Source organism: Misgurnus anguillicaudatus, chromosome 20 (assembly GCF_027580225.2).
Source record: "Misgurnus anguillicaudatus chromosome 20, ASM2758022v2, whole genome shotgun sequence".
Lineage (NCBI taxonomy): Eukaryota > Metazoa > Chordata > Actinopteri > Cypriniformes > Cobitidae > Misgurnus > Misgurnus anguillicaudatus.
The window spans coordinates 11,898,969-11,916,287 of NC_073356.2; the positions used below are offsets into that span (position 1 = coordinate 11,898,969).

Below are 17,319 nucleotides of genomic sequence, written 5' to 3' on the forward strand. Positions count from 1 at the left end.
GTTTTTTTTTCAAAATGCTATAAATCTATTGAATCAGTATATAAATGTGCATTCATCTTTGCCATGTTACACTGAAAAAAATGAGTCATTGAATTTAATCAATTTTTTTAAGGTAAGTGGTTGCAATCAATTTATTTAAGCTACATCTAAACAAAAAAGATTAGTAAAGTAAAATAAAATATAAAACTTGTTTAAATGTAGCTTAAATAAATTGATTGCAACCACTTACCTTAAAAAAATTGATTAAATTCAATGAATCATTTTTTTCAGTGTATATTCTGATTAACAAAATAAACATTAATGGCATTGATCAAAACACTTACTTTGTCATATTAAGAACACTTTTATTGCTGCGGTTATACTTGGGACGTCGTCGCTGAACTTTTTTGACCGCGATCAGCTGTAAAATGTTTGGTCCTGCTCGATTTTCGTTGGCTTCGCGTAAAATAAAAGTTTTTATAAGATCCCCTGGGGTCAATGTATTAGCTCGAGAGAGCTTGATGCTGTCGGGGCAACAAGCAACAACCAACATTTTCCGTCTCCCGAGTGCTTCTCACGTAAATTATTAGATGTTGATGCTTACGTTCCTTTCTCGTCACAGAAAAACATCACAGGTTTAGCAATGCCATTAAAGTATTATTTTGTTTTTGTTTGTTTGTTAATCACGAAGTACAAGATGAGGAAAACTAGGATTCCGTGTACTCAACACGCCGCCATTGTTTGTTTACAATGCGTGGAATGGTGCGCTGTAATTTGTGGAGCGGATTTATTGTAGAAAAGGAGGAGTGGCGTTTGTCGCGTTTTGGGAAAAAAGGGAGAAAAGAAGACAGAATAACACGGCGGATATTGTATTTTGCAAAAAAAAGAATTTACATTTAAATACTGACCTGATATAATACTGATTTTGGCAGTAAATCATTTTTTTTCAAATGGCGTTTATCGCGTTTTGGAACCAAACTCTTCATACATATATATATATATATATATATATATATATATATATATATATATATATATATATATATATATATATATATATATATATATATATACACTAAAAAATGCTGGGTTATTTTCAACCAAGCATTGGGTCAAAAAGGATCAGTAATTTAACCCAAAATGCTGGATTGTTTTAACCCAATGTTGGGTCAAATATAAACATATTTTGGGTTGCTGTATCTTCCCTTTTTGACTCACTTTCACCAAATTTTGATAATAACCCAACATTTTATTTAAACAAAGAGGCGGTTTCCCGAACAGGGTTTAGGTTAATCCAGGAGTCGGACTAGGCCTTATTTATATCAGGTAATTTAAGATGTTTTTACAAACATACCTTACAATAAACACTACAGGTGTGCATCTTAAGACAAAACATATGTTAAAATTAAAGCAGCTCAAACATGCATTTTGGTCTGGGACTAGGATAAGCCCTGTCTGGAAACCGCCCCAAAATGTTATATATATCGATAGCATGATTCAGTCACTTTTCGTGAGGTTTCATGTCCAAAACATTATTGCTAAATTTCTCTCCAGTTTGATAAATGTTAATGGTTTTTACCTCAACACTTAGCTATGTTCTCCAACTATATAGTCATTCTTCCCCGGGAAGTGGTTTAAATCATAACTTCTCTCCAAGATACACTTATGTCCTTTCATTTATGAATTCACATACTTCATGGGCAGAAGAAGGTCCAAGGTCTTCCCCCATGACTTTTCATGCTGAAACGAAGAAGAAAAATGTTTGAGTGTGAAAAATCCATCACTGCATGCATGCGCTTTAGGCTGTAGTGCAATTTTTAAACATCAGGCTCTAGTACAATAAGCAAACAGCATAAATATACTACACAGTAATAGATTACTAAGTGATTGGACCTGCTACAGTATATATTATAGTCTTTTCATGACTTATACAACATGGGCCCTGTGTGTGGGTGTTTGTATGCAGAGTCATTACGGGTGACTTGTGCATTGCTTGCGCAAGCGAAACTCGAGTCGTCCGAGTGCAGAAAACATTTTTTTCAGTGTTATCCTTCACCCTGCTGATGGAGAGCAGGGAGGCAGTTTACCCCGCAGCACGGTTCATTCTGCTCCAGTAATGCTGATCTCCGTGTACTGAGATCAAGCAGAAGGGAGTGCTTTCCAATTCAGTCTGATCATGGACCACCTCCGGGCAGTTCGACACATAAACAACCAACATTGAGATGTTTATGCTCTCACTGTAGAGTCCATAGAGTGCTTAGGTTACAGCAATACTGCCTCTCTTTCTCAATCTTCTCTGGCTGGTTGGGTAACAGTGTAAAAGTAAAAGAATAGTGAGAAAGAAACATGTTACGTTCAAAGCAAACAGGTGCCAACGTGGCCTTTTGCTTTGGCAGTATGCATTGCTCAACTAATCTCAAGAAGCTTTCACGGCCTTAAGTACTATTCGGACGGGATTAGTTTTACATAGGGAGGTGGGGTAAAGCAAGTTTTTATCAGAGGTTCTCTGTGATTTTAGTCCAGTCCGAATGCTCCATGTCAGTAATCATTACGGACAATGTCAGTAAAGATTACGGCGTCTTTTACCTTCTGTAAAAAGGTCCGGAGAAATTACCTCAGGTAATACTAATCCAGTGCGAATCGACCAGCTGTAAATATACACGTAAATCACGTCATTTCCTTTTAATTTGCGGGTTTCTTTTAAATATAAAAGCGCTTAAAGAGGCATTTACTTGCGTTCTAGACGGAGAAACAAGTCAGTGGCAGGTCAGTTTCTGAATAAAACACGACACAAACTTAAAAAAAAAGTCAAATTCACTTCTCAGATGCGCGGAACTGTTTACGAAACTGACGTTCTCCCCAAACTGAAATTTAACACAGTGTTTCGCGTTTTCTTTGTCTGTGTCATGTTGTTTGCACATCTGATATCTGGAAGCAATGTAAAGTGCACGTGAAGACGAGAGGTGACGCGCTGCGCCAACGAGTTACCCCTCCCACTTCTGAATGTTTTACAGAGATTTCTAGTCCCGTCCGAATTGACCATTTATATTACCCGACGTCCTGTGGTAAAATTACATTACGCCATCTTCCCCTGTAAAACTAATCCCGTCCGAATAGGGCTTTAGCCAACTATGAGGTCACCGAGGTCCGAACCCTGTAAATTGATCATATAAAAAAAGGTTACCTGAATGACTAATTCGTTTTTCTAAACAACTCATAATGGCATCTGCATATATTGCTGTATAATGTAATGTAAAATGACGAAGATTAACTCAAGCCACGAGGGTGCGGTTGCAGAATTGGCAGTGTTGCCAGATCCCATTATTAAAAATCCTCTTGAGATGTAGTGTTTTAGCAATTAATGAGACACTTTGGGATATATGTATGTATGTATGTATGTATGTAAGTGATAATTAGGTGTAGGTTAGGGTTAGTGATTTCTCTGATTTATTTCTAAAATACGATGTAAATACTTATTTCTATAAAATAATGTGTGAACTTTCTTTGTGCTTTATGGCCTATTATTGTTGTTTTTGTTGTACTAATATCTGGCAACTCTGGGTGACCAGCACCTAAACTGACAGTTAGCAAGAGAGCAGAGAGATTACTACATCTGGTAAGACAAAAGCAGTAAACATCATGATTGTGTCTGTAAGAGTAAGTATCAAATACAGAAAATAAACCTTCTAAGGACCCGACAAAAATATGCCATATACAGGAAAGGATGCATATGTGTCATGATTTACAGAGAACGGGACCCAAGTGCAAGGTACAGTGAACTCAAAACAGGGTTTATTACCAACAGAAAACAAAGGCCCACGTGGGGGAAAACAACATCACATGAACAGATGACAATACAGACGAGACTATACTAACTTGACTAAGACAATGACTAACAGATTTGACTATAAACTTTGACTAAACAGATTGATTGCCACAAGAAGCAACAGTTCAAACATACAAAACGATCCAGCACAAGACAGAACACACTGGGGCCTTAAATAAGAAAACTAAACAAGACATCGAGGGAAAGACAGGTGAGGAGAGTTAACCAATAATGAATAATTAACGAAGAGACAAGGGGCGGGGATATAAATGAGACACAGCAGCACACTGCTCAAAGAAAAGGCCATATGCTGCCACACAAAACATGGATACCGCCACGATCATGCCACATGACCATGAACTACTATGAATAACTAACTATAGGTGTGTTCGACTTCATGCGGCGCTGCGCAGACCGATCGGTGACTGACTTGAAGCAGTGCATTCCGGTTAGTAATTTTGTCCGACATCAGCTGGCGCTGCAGGCACGTGACTGTGTCGTATGGTTTTTAAGTACCGCGAGAGCGTTTCGAGAGTAGCTGGCTAGCTCAGCCGGTGCAGCCTCTCCAGAGCGGCTGCACGGAGTTGTGACGACGTAACAGCTTAACGTGATTGGTCGCCTCACTGATGACAATGATCATGTGCATTTCAAGTTTAATCCAACCTTTAGTTCCACTAATAAACATTATAAATTCATGTTTTAAAACAGGAAAAAAAACACTTTAATATGCTTAAATATGTTATATTGTGTTGTGTAATAAAATAAAAATGAAAATAACAAACTCTATTGGTATTTTAATAATATAGGCTTGTTTCCCGTTATTTTCGGGTATACAGTATAAGCAGCAATTAAAATATTTTATATAAAATGTTTCTGGTTTTGCAACTTTTTATTAAAAGGTTTGTTTTTATCAAATTCAGCATCTAATTCACTTCATTTGCGATTAAAAACAAGGAAACACAGCGCACACGTCACTACGGCAAGCAGCAGGTGTCCGGCTTGACGGCTCCGTCTTCAGTTCCTCCCTCGACTGCAAGCGGCAAACCTCGCCGATCAGTCTGCGCAGCGCTGGATGATCTCGAACACACCTAACGACAGACTGGCAGGATCATGACACATATGTGTATCCTAGTGATGGGGAAATGAAGCTTCGAATGAAGCACCGATACTTTGTTTCGAACCATGATTCGAAGCCTCAACGAGGGTGTCGAAAACAGCGCCAACTTTTGGTTAATAAAACATATAGCAGTTGCTTCTGGAAAATGCTCCGTCAATGAAGCAACAAGCTGATGAAATTCAGATGAATATTAATATTATGTGTACAAATAAAGCTTAGACAACATGTCTTTGAATGGTCAATATAATAAATTGATTTACTGATTAAAGTGTGGCAATAAATTCCAGTATGAGTTAATATTCATATGATTCTATACTGTATTGTACAGAATAATGTTCACAGACATATAATAACAGACACGCACACAAGTATAAGTAAATACAATACTATATATACAGTATTATGTGGGACCAAAATGTGAATATGGCAAATAACTCATAAAAAACTTCTAGGGTTTGAACCTTCTGACACGCAAAGCGAAGCGCGCACGTGACTAAGCAAAAATAGTCAACATTTAAAGTGGATTAAAATCTTTTGATCTTAAAATATTGAACAATATTCAATATTAAAAATGTTGACTTGTTGTACATTTACTTAAAACTGCACTTTTTTTACCTGGGATAGCGTTTGTTAACTTAACAACCCACCCTGGACATCACAGATTTTCTACGGTCATGGAAGCTTTGAGGTCTCTTAAATTGATTCTTCATTGATCTCCCTGTTTGTACATGTTGTTTGTGACTTTGTTGGAGTCATTTCATCAGTCTGGTGTAGTGTTTATTCGTGCGCTGAGCACAATGACATGCTGCGTGCTAGCATGCTAGCGTAGGAGGAGCCTGTAACTGTTTGGCTAGACAAGTGACTAATACCTTCGATTCATTATGTACATGGTCTGACACAATGTGAGGTCATACGAGTTCATAGTCACATGCTTCTGTCGGGAACGTGGGCATCCAACAGACATGAGAATATTAGCACGTGGAGAGCGAGCATGAGAATGAGGTGCACATGAGTTAATATTCAGACAAACCTGTAGCTGATCAGAAAACCAATTTCATTTGTCATGACTGCAAATAAGTAATTCAGATAATTTGGTCTTGGAAATTTTTTTTATATAAATGCTTGAGATAAAGGAGATCTAAGGAGAAAAAAAGTTTAAGCAGAAATCAAGGCAATTCATTTCCAATCCTGTTTTGTTCAAGCAAACATTTAACTGTCCTTCCCAAATGAAGGGCATGAGCTGGCACAGGTTCATCCTCAAATTTCCGAACTGCTGCTGGCTTCACAAACTGCAGCAGATGCTACATGGTCCAACAAAATGACATTATGCTGGAGGAACAGCTGCATCATGGTGCCTTCGGGATTCAACAGTAACCTTGAAAGATACCAGATACCAAAAAGAAAGATACCAGATTCGCAGATATAGCAGCCTTCTCCTGCACGGTAGCTTGTTGGTGATCGCCCAAACACTGCATGTGCACAGGAGCACCCGTCAAAAGGCCTTTCATCTTGCTGTTTACTGTAAACACACAAGCAGAAATGGAGCAGAGCTCAGCTGCAGGGCAACAGTGTATCAATGATAGTGTAGAGACAAACTGCTGTCTGTGAGTGGCGGATTGCATAGCTAAAGGAGTCCCATTGAAACTGTTGAAATTTGGGGTTCTAATGCCTCGTAGTGGATCGTAAAGTGTGAAAGGAACAATAGCGAGCATGCTGTAGAGAGCTATCCTGAAGAACATGATGTTGCTGTCATGCTGTGATGAGCTGTGTAAACTTATCTGTTTATATAAACACATTTCTGGGAGTGAACTGTTAAGTAATTTATAGCCAGTTTCAACAAAGCGGGTTTTGTTATCTTGTTAGATATCATTAAAGACCCCATGTTAGCAGTTTTGTGGCTTTTAGTCAGTGTGCATTTACAAAAGTTTAACTTCTAGAATATATGTATTTAATTTTTACTGTGTTTGTCTTCCTGTAAAATTGACCAAAATATGAATGATTCATATTGCATTCATATGTGTGTCTATTATTGTTATTATAATTATTATTTAAAGGTCCTGCAGAATGTAAAAAATTGTATTTACCTACGCATAGATGAATAATAAGAGTTCTGTAGATGGTAATGACATATCGTGAGCCTCAAACCTGTTTGTTTCCTTATTTCTATGTAAACCTCGTAAACAGGCCACTGACTGTGACGTTACAGTTGAGGTGTACGCCTCCAATATGTTTAATAATGTGAGCTACTGGCTCAGAGAGAGCAGAACAGGGCCAATCAGAGCAGAGCTCAACATTATTATTCATTACCCTCCCAAATAGGACAAAAATAGACCAATCAAGGGACAAATCCTAGGGTTGTTAATGTAAAAGCGTTTCTGGATAATTTTTGCACTTAATAAAGCAATATACCTTCTATGTAAATATGAAAGAACAATTTAACATATTATTTCAATGCACGTTTTGGCACCTTTAAATCAATAAATGCCCTCTGAATGAGAACGAATCTCCCCTAAACTAGCAACAGCAAGCATAGATATGTATACGTAGATGCCACATTCAACTGTTCCAGACACGTCGACACATCGACCACCTTGGAACGACCAAAATTTACCGTAAACATAAAGTGAAATTCACAGTAAGAAAATCCAAACTTGCGCAAGTTTCTGATTTAAAAAAAAACATTGAAATGTGTTTATTAACCAAATAATATAACCAAAATACACAAATCCAGTCAAAAGGGTCATTTGTACCTGAAATCTGAGGGTGCAAAAGTCAAAATATTGAGAAAATTGCCTTTTTAAGTTGTCCAAATGAGGTCACTAGCAACTGCATCCACTCACAAATATAAAGTTTTGATTTATTAACAGTAATAAATGAAAATTAGAAATGAAAAAAAGGAAATTTTTAAAATATCTCCATGGAACAAGTTCTTTAAATAATATCCTAATGATATTTGGCATAAAAGAAAAATCGATCAGTTTGACCCATACAATGTATTTTTGGATTTTGCTTCAAATTTACTCGTGCAACTTAATTAATTTCAAGGGAACTCGTGCTGCATCACGGTAGTGACGCTTTGGGAACGCCTCCAGGCGTGAGTGCGTTTGAATGTGTATATGAAATTCAACCAATGGTGGGGTGTAACGTCACCGTCAGAATAATGCGGGAGTCCGGAAGTATAAAAGGTGACCTGAAGGGGAAGCATTCTCAGGGAACAAGGGTTACATACGTTTTTAAAGTAATTATTTAAGTAACTTTTACTTTTTACAGTGTTGTTAGTTTAGCAACTAAAATGTCTAAAAACTAAACTAAAACATCATGTAAGATTAGATTTTTATTAGGGCTGTCAAAATAACATGTTCATTTCGATGAATTAATCTGAGAAAAATAACGCGTTAAAAAAATAACGCAAATTAATCCATTCCGTATTGACCTTTGAACCTGGAAACGCTCTAGCCACCATTCGACTGTAAAATAAAAGAGGGAGACAAGAACGCACTGGCAGGGAGTGGATCATTGATTGGAACATTTACTTACAAAAAACGACCTGATAAAAGCGATGATAAAAATAAAGTCGTCTGCAATGTCTGCAGCAAGGAATTTGCATATCACCGGAGTTCGTCCACTCTAAAATACCACATCAACGCAAAGCGAGTTAACGTTAATCCGGACCTTAAAGGACCTTACGACCTAGCATGTCCCGTAATACCAAAGGTAAAGGGGCTGATTTTTTATTTAAGGTTTATGTTCAATTGCACAAAAAAGTCCTGCAGTTGATACTGCACTGTTAATCTTTTGGTAAATAATCTTCCTAAAGCACTTTTGAATTTACTTCCATAGCAAATTACTGTAGGTCATTTTGTTATGGCCATTATACACAGTGAAAATAATAATAAAATTGTTTTTGAACTTTAATGTCACTAATGCTGATTATTCATTGATTCATTTAAATTGAAATATTAAATACTTTCACAGCAAAAATTATGTATGCAATTATTTTAGATTAATTAATCACAGAGTATTTAATTAATTCAATTTTTTTTTCGATTTTAATAATTTTTTTATTGATTGACAGCCCTAATTTTTAAAAACAATATGTTTTCAACTTGCCCAACCTATTGACAGGATATCAAAACAGGAAAAAAACAACTTAATAACCAGAAATGTTCAGTAAATATCTACACAGGATTTCCAAAAGTATAACAAGTTTACATTTTAATAAAAAACAGTATGTAATTTAATTTAGATTTAAAGTAGGGGAAATTACACAAAGCTAGCTTCAGGTTGTTATAAAAGTGAAAACTCTGGGGAAATAAACAGTACGGTGACCACAGCGAAACTCCTCGTGCCAGCCGGCTGGATATTACACAGCCGTGATGAAGCCACAGAAAGAGCCCTCGAGTGCATACCACACATTTGCTTACTGTCAGAGTGTAATGAAGACAATAACAAAGTCAGTGCGACGCAGCTGCTTATTTATGCATTCAGAAAGGCACTTAACTGATAGAAACATCACGGCCGGGCAAAAACATGCATTAATATAAATGATGCGCTGTGCTTTTAGATATAAAAATGCAAATCAGTGTTTCAGTTGTGCGGTGAAATCGTCAACCTCAAACAATTTAGCAAATGTGAGTTTTCTCGCTACATTGAATCCGAATGTGTTTGTCCCTGGTTTGCATAGCCGCGTGTGATTGCATGATCTTTGGTGTGCTGTTTTTTTTACAGTGCTCGTCCTCTGTGATTGTGTAGTTCATGTCAGTGACCTACAGTACATGTAGTGCACAGCAATCTGCTGTCAGTTAAAAACCATTATCAGTGATGCATTAATGGCAACCAGAGGCTATGTGGGTAAAACCAAAAGAATGAAGATGTATATTTATGGGAATCTATAGAAATGGATTGGATTTATTTGGGATGATGAAAATCATATGGATCTCTGTCGGTTAATGTTTATTTTAATCTAAAATTGAGAACTGTGAGTCTAGGGGTGATTCGAAGGTGAAAGAACGCTCTGAGAACCCAACGGCCAATCAATTCGTGCAAAATATATTGCTGTCTGTTAGTTTTTGCTTTTGAAAGTAATCCACAACATCAGGAATCCTTTTGGAAAACTAAGAAAAAAGGGGTAAAGCTATTTACAGCTTGTTTTCGCCTGTAAACCCGCAGTTATAGTCTAAGGACCCGACCTCAAGTGCATTCAGATGTGTGCCGTTTGCTGTGGCATGGTGTGCGTGTGGATGGGTTGGAGGTTCGACTGGCTACCACATTTGAAGTCATTTAGAAATGATTGAAGGCGGTTTGGAACAAAGGGGGATTGGGAAAATGACCAAGCATCAAAGCTGATTTCTCAAAAGCACTGCATTAAGCAAAAAGCAACATAATAACAGCTGAGGAGCTGGCAAATGAAAGCCCTGTGTGCGTTATGGGAACATATGGAGAAAAGTGAGCTTTTGCGAGAGCTGTGATGGTTGACCCAGTTTCTGAAATGGCTTGCAAAGAAAAGCAACAGATTCTGTATAACAAACGTAACTATTGCATGACATAAGACAGTCATAAACAATAAGAAAGTTCAACAATCTTTGTGTAGCTCTTGCCATAAAAACATTCACAGTGACCATTGCTGTAATGAAAGGGCAGCATATAAATACTAGAAATATTTTCAATTTTGTCAAACTTCGTTCATGCTCTCTCAAGACAAACAATTTAAAGCAAGTATGAGCTCATTTTTTAGTTGTACATAATGCAATAGGGATCAGAATTGAATTGTTCCAAACCTGCATACACTTAGGAAACATTTACACATAGCCGGGTATTTAGAAAAACAAATTTCCCCACCTCCGTTTTCGATAAAAACATTGTGCACACAAAATCGTTTTCAAAAAACTTGTAATTTACATCAACCCGCATAAATACGCAGTCGAGCACCATAATGAGGGTGCGTCTCATTTCTCTGTCTTACCCCTTCCCCTTACCCCTTCACCTCGGTTGTGCGCGTTAATGTGAGGCGAAGTGGTATCTCAATTCTCAGTTTGATCAAGGGCTAGGGCCAAGGCGTAGGGATACATATCCCTTGAAACGAAGTGTGATAATGACCACACTTGAAAGAGAGGGGTAAACGTTCACGTAGGAATATCTCAGGAGAGCCGGCATCAAGACGTTTTATTGATGAACGTCGAACTGTCAAGAAGTCACACAAATGAAAGTAACGTTATTTTCTGCAATTTAATTGAGATTATATTATGACACTCAAGTTTTATGATACTTTTAATAAAATGTTCAAGCGGTTTTAATTGTAATGTTTTTGTTTTGAATCGCTAGTTAAGGCGCTAGCTAACAGCTTAGTTTGTTGAGCTCAGCTCAGACATTCGATACCACAACCTGAGACAACGGCATCTTCTTTGTTTGTCAACGCTTGTCTGTTTACGAAGCAGCCAGTTAGCGCAAGGGAAGGTAACGCAAACGGTAATCAAGTGGTGTCTCATTTTTTAGACGAACGATCTGTCTTACCCCTTTCCCCTTTACTCAGTTTTGAGGGGCAAGGGGAAGACGAAGACAAAGGGGAAGGGGTAAGACAGAGAAATGAGATTGGCCCTAACTATGCCAAACCTATGGGTGGCAGTGTAGGGAGAGGAATAAAGCCATGCAAGCCAATACAAAATCCTCAGAATCGGCACCAACGAACAACACAAGCGACTTCCTGTTCTTTTCAAAACAGCAAAAATAGGGCGCTCACATAACGTTAAGCATATTCTGGCATATAATGTGATGTTTCAGAACCTAAAACCCAGTTTCTCCCAGTTGACACGGCAACTCATAACCGGGTTATCAGAAATCTCCACTTTGGCCGGGGTTTTAGAAATAATCGTTTTCTGTGATTAAAAACAGGGTTTTCGTGTAATGAGAGGCCAAACCGCAGGAAAATATATTTCCTTTGTGTAAACGGAGAATCAGAAATAAAGGTACAAGATGGTACAAAAGTTGTCAAGTTGGGGAAGTACCTTTTTAAAAAGTTGAGTTTATTCTCAAACGATCCATATTTGTACCTTAAAGGTACACATTGGTACCTTAAAATGGTACATATTGGGTAGCACAGTGGCTCAGTGGGTAGCACCGTTGCCTCACAGCAAGAAGGCCCCCAGTTTAAGCCCTGGCTGGGTCAGGTGGCCTTTCTGTGTAGAGTCTCCATGTTCTCCCTGTGTCAGCATGGGTTTTCTCTGGGTACTCCGGTTTCCTCTCACAGGCCAAAAACATGCAAGTTAGGTGAACTGGAGATACCAAACAAACTTGTGTGTGGATCAACTTGTGTATGAATTACCCAGTTCTTGCCATAAATATAGCCATAGATCAGGGGTGGGGAACCCCGGTCCCGGAGGGCCACTGTCCTGCAGAGTTTAGTTCCAAGCCTAATTAAGCACACCTGAAAAATCTAATCAAACTCTTTAGGATTATTTGGAAATGAAATGCATGGCAGAAATAAAATGGTAGATATTAGGACCTATGTAAAAGGTACCATTTCAGTGACAACTTTTCTACCTTTCTTTCCGAGAGTGTAGGCGAAATTTAAAGATGGGTATGTCCGACAAAGTTGTTCTCATATGTGTGCAACGTATCACATGCAACGAGATCACGGTTCTCACAGTATGCAAATGTATTCAAATGCAATCTGACACCTGTAACTTTGCCCTGAGAGTCTCTCATACAAATGCCTCAAGGAGTTCTCATCAACGACAGCTGAATTTAAAAGCTCTTACTGCAGCTCAACAGGCAGGTGGATTCAACTGAAACTGTGAAGTTTTACTTTCCCAAGCGATGACTAATGAACAAGTCCATGACCTGCTTGCAGGTGGAATCTGAGCCGGCACGTGCTAGAAATCAGCCTGCCGCCTATGGCTAGACTATCTTTCCCTGTGATCAACGCTGCATTTCTGCCGAGCGTGGGATTGTTTTTGCCAAGAAAAAAAGAGGCAATGGCACAGTAGTGCAATAATTGTTGCCAGAAGCATAAATAAATGAATAAACTAAGATTTAAAGCATGAAAACTTTATTTAAAAAAAAAGTCTGGTTACCCTGCTGAAAAAAGCGGCATCAAACCAGCATGGGAATTATGCTGGTCTATGCTGGTTTGATGCTGGTTTAGCTGGTGGTCACCAGCATTCCAGCACCAAAACACAACATATGCTGCTCTTGCTGGTATGACCAGCATGAGATGCTGGTGCTAATGCTGGTTTGGTGCTGGTTTTTCTGGTGTTCACTAGAAAACCAGCACCAAAAGACAACATATGCTGGTCTTGCTGGTATGCTGGTCTTTTCAGCAGGGTACATTGCAAAAAAAAAAAAATGCAACCTGAAGTTAAAACAACTTGGTCAACAAGTCAATTCAACCAACTTTTTTAGGTTTTGAAGTTTTGACTTGTGATAAGTTGACATAACTTATAAAAACAAGTTCAAATTGTGTAACTTAATTTGATATTATTTTCTACAGTGTATTAGAACTCAGTAAACAGTCTTATATTTATTTTACTTAAACGTTTCTGCAACGCCACCATCCTGCAGTCAAACTACTTTTGAAAAACTTTGTCATGCAATACATACGGCAAGCTCAATTTTACACCTGTCCTTCCCGTTCACTTAATACTAAACATGTCTCTGTGTCGTTTTATGTATTGGTTTCTTAATTTATTTCTGTTTTTAAACCATTGTCACTTGGGTTTGGGGTTAGTTTGGGGATTTGCTTTAGGATGTCATTTCAAATATATAGGTTTCTCCATGTTTTTGTCTATTTTGCATGGTCGCTTGGAGTTGGGGTTAGAATTGGGGTTTGGGTTAGGATGTCATTTTATGTAACAAAAAGTTGTTCTAACCCCAAACCCAAGCGACAATGGTAAAAAAACCTGAAAAATGATAAACCAATACATAAAACAGCACAAAAAGATGCGCCATACCAAGTGAATTGGAAATATTATTGGAATTTGGTGTATGTATTGCACGACTGCGTGCTATTTTTATGTAAATCATGAGCTGTTTTAAGCTATACATTTATCAGTATATGTTTTCTCTGGGAATTGAACCCATGACCTTTAAGCTGCTAGCCCAATGCTCGACCAACTGACCTACAGGAACACAGCTGTTTCATTAGAAGTTCCTCAGTTTTAATGAAACATGCACTGCCGCAGTCTTGTTTGGAAGGGGGATGTCCTCTCGGTTTTTAATGTATAAGAGCGGCAGATTTATCAAAAGCAGGTGCGTGTAATGTACACAAATCGACACCTGCAAGCTCTCTGACGAAAGGATGAAGAAGTGCACAAATTCTTACCTGGACTCAAGAGTGCGGATGGGGGAGCACAGACACAGTTAAACCAGCTAACAGAACGAAATACACTGCTGAGAAAGAGAGAGAGACAACTCTGTCTCCCCCTCCCCTCAGTCGTCTCTGTTTCTCTACATCCCTATAGCACAAAGATACGAGCGCAGCCACAGACATCTAATGCACTGAGAGAGCTCAGCTAAGGACAACATCAGTAAGGACTGCAGAGGAATCAAAAAAGGAGGTGAACGGATCGACGTGTCGTCCTATTGCTTTACAGACTAATTGCAGTCATCTAAACCTACCGTAGTGTGAGTATACGTACGAGACAGTATGTGTGGTTCGCTCTCCCCTCAGCGATCTCGCTCTGCCTTGCTTTCTGTCTGTTTCGCTCTGGCTGCGTCCAGACATGACTGGGGCTGATTTAGGTCAGCGCGTCTGCCTGGCTCAGCTGAGCTTAGCCGCTGCATCGATGTTTCTGTTCGGCTCAGCACTGCCCACTGGACACGGACTCAGCCTACAAACGAAGCCACCTTAACCTTGGAACGGGACAACCATGAATCCAAAGCAGACGGGCCCGACTGACCGGACATTCGTGATGGGACGGACTGGATTTCAAACCATTCTCAACCTTGGGACCCTGTACGCGATTCAGGCAGATGAAAGTAATCATCATCCGAGCTTGCCTTTCCAAAATTTTTGTTGATATCTGAAGAGCGTAATTCCAAGTTTTCCCAGAGTTTGTTTTCGATCTCTTCTTGGTTGTACTCTCTACGGCTGCTCCGCCCGATGAAAATGATCCCCGAGCAGCGAAGAAGAGCGGTGTTTCGAGAGGAAGGAGCTCCTGTGCCTCTCCGAAACTAGCTAGTCGACTGCAGCTGTGAGCTCCTGTGTCTCCGCTCTAGTCGTCTGGCTGTGCCGCACTGCGTCTGGGAGAAAAAAAGGACTACGTCTATAGCCAGAGCGCTGCCACACGCCTAAAACCAGTGCCGTGACACAGCAATCAGCTGATTTGTGTCAGCAAAAGGATGCGTCATCATTTCCTTGGCAGAAGGGATGCTGGGAAGTTTATAAAGTCTCGCCACACAATAACCTGTCCCATTAAAAGGACATTTTTGCTTTACTTGTCTTCACCGCTGGGGAGTAACAGTGGCACTTTTGATTAGAGAGAAAGATAATATTACCTTTGTCGCTCTGTCACTGTATCTCGTTTGCACCTCTCCAACTGTAATTTGGGTTTTTCTTTATACTTCAGCTCTCTGATATTCTCTTGTAAACTTTCTCTTTGGTTTCTCCCTTTCTGTCTGCTTATATCAATAAATAAAAAAATCTGCTTTAAAGTCTCTTCCTGTTCTAGTTTACATTATGAAAGGGTCTCTTATACTTCAAATGTCACATGATGAAAGACCACAGAAAAAAACACACATTCCCACTCTCTCCTCATCTGGTTGTAGTCTTCTTTTTCTAAAAATGGAGTTTGTATTAAAGGTTCGCCCAAAAAAAAATAAGATTTATTTTTTTGTTATGCACTGTTGATTCTCTTGTAAATGAAAGAGCAGATAAGATGTCAAAAAATGAACACATTATTTCTTAGAGTGTATAAATAACTAATTTTTTTGTATATGAAAAAAAATTGAGATTTTGGATCACTCACTCACATGGTGACAGAATCTATGTGATTTTCTTGGGAAATTCAATGTTTTGGGAGTTTAATGTTTTGTGCAATCCAGATCCATGGGTTGAGACATTTAAAAAAAAGAAAATTGAAATGGCAGGCCATTCATGAGCACATGATGGACCACTGGAGAGATCTGCGTTCTGCATCTTGCCAATCTCCTGCTGTCTGCATTGTGAAAACAATAATTGATCCGATTCCAAGAAAAACGATTTTCTCCTTTTTCTCCCCCCTCTTTTACTCCTGCATATGTGTTGATGCATATCATGCATAATAGAACTTTCAAATCATCTGATCTCCCTTTCATTGTTTAGTTGCTTATTTTTATTTGTTATTAATTTATTCAGCGAGTCTTTTGGGTTGAACAATGCGTCCACAGAAAAAATAATCGAGATCACTTCACGGTTATTTTTTAGTTTTTCTAAATGTACACTGTAAAAAAAAATTGTAGAAATGTCAATGTTATTGCAGCTGGGTTGCCTGTAATTTACAGTAGATTTAAATGTATGTTATTTACTGGCAAGAGCTTGTTCAAAGTTAAATAAATTTTAAATATTAACAAGTCTTTATCTTTACAGAATAAAACTATACAATAACAGCCTCATGCAAAGCATTCTGGGAACCATAAATCATCATCAACCTTTTTCTGTTTTTTGCTTCAGATTTTGTTTCCCAGAATGTTTTGCTTGATGCTGTTTCTTTAGTTTTACTCTATAAAGACAAAGACTGTAATGTTTAATGTTCATATAACTTTGAACAAAATGTTGCCAGTAAAAAACATACATTTAAATCTATGGTAAATTACCGGCAACCCAGCTGCAATGTCAACAGCATTTTTTTACAGTGTACTACAGTATTTATAGATATTTTTTAAAGTAAAATTATCATTTTGTTTCATTCTGTGTACTGACAACATGGAAAATTCCTCATCATTTGCATAATTTGCACCATCGCTCGTGTCGCCGGACTTTATGAAGCTTCCATTGAAATGAATGAGAGCTGCTCTGAATGCAGCTTTATTTGTTGCCATTTGTACAATCTGTAAGTTTTGATTTGACCCCAACGGTGTTAGTTAGTTATTATGGCGCGAGTCTGAAGCAGTGGGGTTGTCCCATATTTATGTTAATTTATATTTGAAGAGTTTGGTTCCAAAACGCAATAAACGCCATTTTTGAAAAAAATGAGTTACTGCCAGTATCAGTATTATATCAGGTCAGTATTAAAAAGTAAATTTTTAATTTTACGCAAAATCCAATATACGCCATGTTATTCTGTCATCTGTTCTCCCTTTTTTCCCAAAATGCAATAAACGCCACTCCTCCTTTTCTACAGAATGCCATAAATCCACTCCACAGATTACAGCGCACCATTGCAATGTAAACAAACAATGGTGGCGCGCTGAGTACACAAAATCC

At 38.3% G+C, this 17,319-nt stretch overlaps 2 long non-coding RNA genes across 2 annotated transcripts; one reads left to right on the forward strand and one right to left on the reverse strand.

The window, feature by feature from the left end:
- Nucleotides 1-1,023: 1,023 nt before the first annotated feature.
- LOC141351419 (uncharacterized) lies at nt 1,024-15,143 on the reverse strand. The gene is made up of 3 exons (XR_012359677.1): nt 14,239-15,143; nt 6,332-6,441; nt 1,024-1,719 (listed from the first exon to the last, which is right to left on the reverse strand). It is a non-coding gene; the product is annotated as an uncharacterized lncRNA (long non-coding RNA).
- LOC141351420 (uncharacterized) lies at nt 2,269-3,145 on the forward strand. Its single transcript, XR_012359678.1, has 2 exons — nt 2,269-2,418; nt 3,105-3,145. It is a non-coding gene; the product is annotated as an uncharacterized lncRNA (long non-coding RNA).
- Nucleotides 15,144-17,319: the final 2,176 nt, after the last annotated feature.